We start from the raw sequence: 7,549 nt of genomic DNA on the forward strand, positions 1-7,549 counted from the left end.
AGAGTTGTTCCCCTCTTGTCCAATATGGAATAAAAGAGCCGTAAGGGTGAGGCTAGTCTTGATAAAAATCACAACATAGATAAAGTTTGTCTTCTTAAGTCTCTTCCCTCTCTGCTCACCTACCTCCCCACACATACTTAACACCTTCTTGCTGCCCCCCCACCCCCATCTTCCCAAGGCCCTAACTGCTGCAGCTTTCCCAGAAGTTAGCTCCCTGGAAAATTTCTCCTCCAGAATTATTTCCTTTTCTGCCTCCCTCCCTATGTTAAGTGACTCTCCTTCCCCACCTTTCCTCCATACCTGTTCCCTTACAGAAATGTTTTTAGATAGCCATCAGAAAATAAAGAAACTTGATACATTCCTTATAAGGTATTAAAGGACCATAATTTACAGCCAACCCATGAATATTTTTACACTTTAAAAAAGGACACTTGGAAATCAGAACCCCCAAGTTGAATTTCTAGTGTGTGGTTGTGTTTTAGTCACTGTGGCATTGAATAGGGGGTGGGGGTGTCATGGGGAGGACAAAAAGTCAGCTCATGACCAGGAAAAGAAGGGTTTCTGAACATTGTGTATGAATCTGTCAGTGAATCCCAACCATTATCCCATGTGTTACATTTTATAATTAGGAGACATAGCTCAATGTTTAAATATACACTGGCAGGTCCATTAGGGAAGCAGGCACTGATCCTGCCAGGACAATGCCCACAGAAACAAGCCTTGATAAATATATATTATGTTGATGACCAGGGTCTCAGACCGGACTACTCAAAAATACTAGGTTATTGAGTTGACGGCCCTATTCTTCGAACAGCAAAATATAACAAAATCGATACCCAATTTAGACATTAAAATATCAATGATAAATTTCAAAGCTGTTGTAAAGACTGGTCTAGCATCTTAATTATTAGATATGAGAAAATGCATAACATTAGAATAACAATGTATTCAAATTAATAGTGAGAGAATTGTATACCCACAAACAGGATATGTGTCCTTTTTAATAACATGGAACAGTCACAAAAGTTAACTATGTTCCAGGCCAGAAAGGAGACCTCAATACGTTCTAAAATATCAACATCACACAAACCATATTCTCTGACCAGCAAGCCATAAAATTAGACCTTGATAATAAGAGGATACGTTTTTAAAATCCCATAAGCCTGGGAAGGGAAAAAAAAAAAACTTCTAAGTTATTGTTGGAAAGCACAAGGGAAATTAGAAAAGACGTGGAATGCAACACAACATAAAGCGTTAAATCAGTGGTGGAGGAATGGTCTCAGAACTCTTTGTCTCAATTGGCCACTTACAAAAGACTATTAATGACAATAATGCATGGTAAAACTTCCAGAAGGAAGGCAGAATGTTTTGTGGACCATTCTTTTTCTCTTTTCTTTCATGTATGTGTGAGAGAGTATGTGTGGGGTGTGTGTGTGTGTCTGTGTGTGTGTCGGTTTTAAGTTATTAGCTTTTTAAATGAGTACTTTTTAATGGAAACATCTTGACCAAAAATCTGTTGCAGAATTTTTAGGCCTTTCAAAACAAAGTTTAATGAGGAAAACAAAGTGGTACCAAACCTCAGTGGGAAACGAATGGTGTGGTAGATTGCAAAATATGGCCATAAAACCCTCCCGGCTTAGTGTGCAATGCCTCTCAGCAATGTGAGCTTCCGGTTCCTCCCACAGGAGGGGGAGTCGTTTCTTCACATGTCTGGGGGCAGTTTGGATTGTAACGTCTCCAGAAGCAGCTGAGTACCACAGCCACAACATCGTCACCTTTCCTCACTTGTCATCTCCTCTCAAAGGATTCCTGGCTTGCTAGTTTAAATGGTGACAGGATTGTGCGTTTGCAGTATTTCCTTTACATTCGTTGGTCTTTCTCATCCAGTCTACTTCCTTTTGTGTTCGTTAACATTTTAATTACCTCAACACTGCAATGTTGTTTTGTTGCTATTGAAGTTATCCCAGACCAACTAATGTCAAATGTAATTTATTTTCAGAGAGATTTGTTTTAGGCAATCACCCCCAAAGGTGCAGGAAGACTGACAGAATGGCAGGCAGGTAGGCATGAGTGTTCTGGAGATGAGTAAAGTGGGTGACGGTATTTGGGGGTGGGCAGGGAACGGCAGACCCCTGAATGAGTCAGGGAGGAGAGCCATGGCAACCCATGAGGAAAAAGCATTCCAGAAAGAATCTACATCAAATGCAAAGGCCCTGAGGTGGGGACATGATCAGAGAGGTCTAGTATTCAAGAGGGCCAGTGTGTGTGCAAGGGAGGGAGGGAAGGAGGCCAAGGGTGGTAAAAAAGAGGTTAGTAGGAGAATCAGCCAGGAACAAGGCATGGAGCCCTTGTTGACAAGGTAAGGTCTTTATAGTATTTGAATTGTCTGGATTTGCCATTCTCAAACTGGGTGCCAAAGTACCCAGAGCACCACAAGAAACTCAGTTTCCCTCAGAATATTTTTGTAAGTTGAGGGAAACACAGCAATTCCTGACATCCATTGCAAACTACTAACTCAAGATAGTTCATAGTTTCAACATCATATTGTGCTACTTCTCTTTTGATAATGTCATAGCTTCACAAAGCCAGGATTTCAGAGGTAATTGTGATAAAAAGCAAGTACCAAGGAAAATCAACATGGAACAGGAAATGAAGGTCCAATCTGATTTCAAGGTTGGAGAGATAGTGACATGTTCAATAGGTGCACACCGCCCATTAGTAAATAACTGTGGTTATTTAAGAATAAAATAAAAGTACTTTTTCTTTCAATTTACATGTAATATTTTTTCAAACAACTACTTAATTGTTAAAACATAAATACTTATTAAGTTGGTTGGATCTAGTTATTTAATAATAATAAACATAGTTCTGTTTTGTCTAGGAGCACTGTGAAAAATCATTGAGACACTGAGAAGGTTTGGGAACCTCTGCTCTAAAGTCATACTCAGAACTTGCTTTGTTGATCCTGAATTCCTTTCTATGGACTTTGATTTGTTTTCTTTTTGGTAACTGTAAGCCTTCCCTTGGGAATGACCATTAAAAATTTTTAAGTATTTTTGTACACCCATGTTCATAGCAGCATTAGTCATAATAGCCAAGAGGTGGAAGCAACCCAAGTGGCCATTGGCAGATGAATGAACAAACAAAATGTGGTCCATACATACGATGGAACATTATTCAACCTTATAAAAGGAAGGAAATTCTGACAAATGCGACAGCCTGGATGAGCCTTGAAGACATTATGCTAAGTGAAAAAAGCCAGTCACAAAAGGACAAGTAGGATTCCACTTATATGACTGACTTAGAGGAGTCAAACTCATAAAGACAGAAAGAATGGTGGTTGCCAGGGAATGGAAAACTGCATTTAATGGGTACAGAGTTTCAATTCTGCAGATGAAAACATTCTGGAGATAGATGGAAGTGATGGTTGCACAACAAAGTGAATGTACTTAATGCCACTGAACTGTACAGTTAAAATGGTAAATTTTATGTTGCATATGGTACCACATTACAAATTTTTATTTTTGAAATTCATGGGCCACTGCCACCATTCCTAAGACAAAAATTAAGATTTTCACCTACAGAGGGCGCCATAGGCAGTGCCTAGTGGCCAATCACAAAAGGACAAATACTGGGATTCCACTTGTGTGAGGCACCTAGATTAGTCCAACTCATAAAGACAGAAAGTGGAATGATTGTTGTCAATTCGGGAAATTTCACACCGAAAACTCCCAAGGGTCAGAATTCAGTCAGTCACAATGCTCCAAGAACCCCCCCAAACTTTGTTTATGCTGCATTTTTCTTTTACCAGGAGAAAAATATGAATATCATAGAAACAAACTGATAAAAAAAAAGTGAAAAAATACATTTAAGAAAACATTAAGGAATATCAAGGAATTGGCAAAGATTTAGCCCAATTTTCTGAAATCCTACCTCTAATTTAAATAGGCTATTGGCTTTTAGAGCCAAAGTGGACTTTAGGGTCCAACGTTTTCATTTTGCAGATGTGAAAAAATGAAAGGTTTGGGAACCTCTGCTCTATAGCCCTACTCAGAGAGGTCAAATGCTTCTGTGGGTAGCTGTCTCTCAGTGGCAGAATAGAGACTATTGCACTGGGTGCCTTTGACCTTGGAGGTACTGCCATACACACATCGGTTCTGTCACATATTCTTGAAGGCCTCCTTCTGTAGGCTTTTGAAATCAGTCTTTCAGTGCTCCCCCAGCTTTTGCAATCCTCAGCAAGCAGGCTCTTTGCTATGTGGCTTTTTGGTGCCAGCTCTATAAACAAACCACCATTTGTTGCTTCCTAAAAATAAGCCTATCAGCTCTGGACAACATTCGGCCTCACTCTCCTGCGCTGGTTTCTTTGTGGCTGACAAATGGTGGTTTACATCTTCTCAGAATGGCTGCAGATGGTCTTTGTTGGAAGCCCGAAGTCTTACCTGATGGCACAGGTGAGGGGCACAGCACACAAACATCTTCCAAAATAGGTTGTATATGTGGGGAGGGAAGTAGCCAAGATGTCAAGGAACGAAGATAGGGATGTAACTTAGAGCTGGAAAGAGGGACTGGGTTGCTTAAGAAGGGAGGAAAAAAGCAGAAATTGAGTCATGTAATTTAGAAACGTACAGCAGGCCCTCCATGTCTGTGGGGCACACGTTTTAAGACTCCCAGTGGATGCCTGAAACTGCAGATAGTACTGAACTCTATATATTCTATATTCTTTCCTATAAACACATACCAACAATAAAATTTAATTTATAAATTAGGCATAGTAAGATATTAACAACAATAATAAAATAGAACAATTATGGCAATGACAATAAACTATATAACAAATGTTATGCGAATGTTCTCTCTCTCTCTCTCTCTCTCTCTCTCTCTCTCTCTCTCTCTCACACACACACACACACACACACACACACACACACACAAATATCTTATCTTACTATATTCACAGCATGGATACGCTGAACAAAGAGATGATTCACATCCCGGGTGGGACAGAGTAGGACAGCGCAGTATTTCATCACGCTACTCAGAATGGTGTGCAATTTGAAACTTAAGAATTGTTTATTTCTGAAATTTTCTATGTAATATTTTCAGACTTCGATTGATCACAGGTAACTGAAACCATGGAAAGCGAAACTTCAAATAAAGGGGGACTATGGTAATTTAGATTTCCTGCAAGGACACCTCTCCCCCACACAATGAATATTGTGGGTACAGAGACATGTCTTAAACTCCAGTGCAAGAAGGGGCAAGATCACCCACTGGTGTCATGACATAGAAAGGAACAGTTTTATGTTACCCCATCTCGGTGTCCATCTAATTTCTGTGTTTTTGCAGTTTAAGAGGGTTTCAAATCCTGCCAGAGATGATCTGTGTCAGTTTGTGCCATCAGTTTCCACATCGGAGACATGGAGAAAGTGGTAGTACCAGCCTCGTTCGTGGGCATGTGACCTGTACGATCACTCAGGGCCTTGTACTCCAAGAGCCCCTGCCAGATTGAATGCTCTACTGTCACTCTCTTGAAATTCTTAATAATTTTTGAACCAAGCGGCCCTGCATTTTCATTTTGCACAAGGCCAATAAATTATGCGGCGGGTCCTGGTTAGTACCTATCTCAAAGGTTGTTGTGAGTATTAATATTTTGGGAGCACTTTATTATTTGGTTCACTGTTCCTCAGACTGAATTCACTTTGCTTCCAGCTCTTGTAACTGTGCTGAAGAACCACACGGCTCTGACTGCTTTTGATTTTTTTTTTTTCAACCTAGTTGTGGAGGGCACAGCTCACTGGCCCATGTGTGACTCGATCTGGTGACATTGGAGCAATGAGCACTACGCTCCAACCACTGAACCAACCAGTTAGTTGCCCTGCTTTTGATTTTTTAAAATTCTATCACAGGAGAAAGAAAAGGAAAGCACCTTGGTGCAAAAGATCATACCTCTTTGTGCCCTGGATTGATTTTACAAGTTTCTCCTTCTTTGAAGTGTGTGCCTCCCCTCCCCATTTTCCTGTCCTACAAGTTTTTATAGTGCCCCCAGCATTAAGGTATTTAATTGTACAATAATTAGAGAAATGGGAGAGGGTGGTAATTGGTTTCCATTTGGTTGGGAACACAGAGGGATTTGGAAATAAGGGCTCCAGAGAGGAAGCGAAGTGGAATGACTTCATTTTCTTTTGCACGATTCCAAAATTCTTAAAGCGATCAGATTAGGACTAAAATCTGATTCAACCGTGAGCAGCTATGGGGCAACGTAGAAGGAAGCTAGGGCTCCTCTATGTCCCACAACAAGCTACTGACACTGCACTGTCCACCCTCCTTCCACATATCTTTCCAATTTGGCCACTTTCCTCTTCTCTCAGGGCCTGCAAAGTCCCAGGCCAACACATAGGCATAGCCTCCTGCCTACACTTCTATTCTGACCATCTCCCAGGACCCATTTTGTTGTTACTGCTTGATTTTTAAGAAAAACAGCTTTGTGGAGATAGAAGTCACGTATCGTACAACTCACCCATTTCAAACATTCAGTTCAAAGGTTTTTGGCATATTATTAATTTTTTGAAGTTCTGGTAAATACCTATAACATAAAATTTGCCATTTTAAGTATACAATTCAGTGGTGTTAGTTACATTCACAATATTGTGCAATCATCACCACTATTTCCAGAACCTTTTGTCACCCCAAATAGAAACGCTGTATCCATTAAGCGGTAACTTTCCTTTCCCCCTTCTCCCAGCTCTTGGTAACCTCTATCTACTTTCTTTCTGTGAATTTACCAATTTTAGACACTTTATGTAAGTGGAATCATACAATATTTGTTGTTTTGTATCTGGCTCATTGGACTTAGCATAAGGTTTTCAGGATTTATCCATGTTGTAGCGTGTATCAGAAGTTCATTCCTTTTTATGACTGAATACTGTTCCACATTTTGTCGATCCCTTCATCCATCCATGGACACTTGGATTGCTTCCACTTTTTAACAATAGTGAACAATACTGCAATGAATACTGGCGAACAAGTACTTGTTTAGGTCCCTCCTTCTGATTCTTTTGGGTATCTAATCTCTGAACCCCCTTTTGATCCTTCTAGTCCAGGTACACTCAGAGTAATCTTCAACCAACACACACCTGATCATGTCATTCATCTGCTTACAATTCTTAAGATCAAGATGGAAATGCTCACTATGTCTCCAGGTCCCTGAGGTCTGGCTGCCGACCTCTCCACATCCACCTAGCCCTGCCCTCGGTTCTCTGTTCCATCCACTCCGGACTTCTCTCCATTCTCCTATGGAGCCATGCTTCTTTTGGATTTCACACATGCTGATTCTTTTTTATAAATTGTTCACCCTCCCCAAACAGCTAGCTTTTGTTTGGCCAACTCTTCCTAGTGTTCTTATTCATCTTGCCCTAAAAAGGCCCCTAACACCCTTCTCCCTCCCTCTGGCTCAGCTCCCCCATTTTTGCCCCACCCCCACCACTTCTTGTTCCTGACGCTGGGCTCACTTGGCATTTACCTGGTCAATGTCTGTCTTCCTCACTGT

Source organism: Rhinolophus ferrumequinum, chromosome 2 (assembly GCF_004115265.2).
Source record: "Rhinolophus ferrumequinum isolate MPI-CBG mRhiFer1 chromosome 2, mRhiFer1_v1.p, whole genome shotgun sequence".
Lineage (NCBI taxonomy): Eukaryota > Metazoa > Chordata > Mammalia > Chiroptera > Rhinolophidae > Rhinolophus > Rhinolophus ferrumequinum.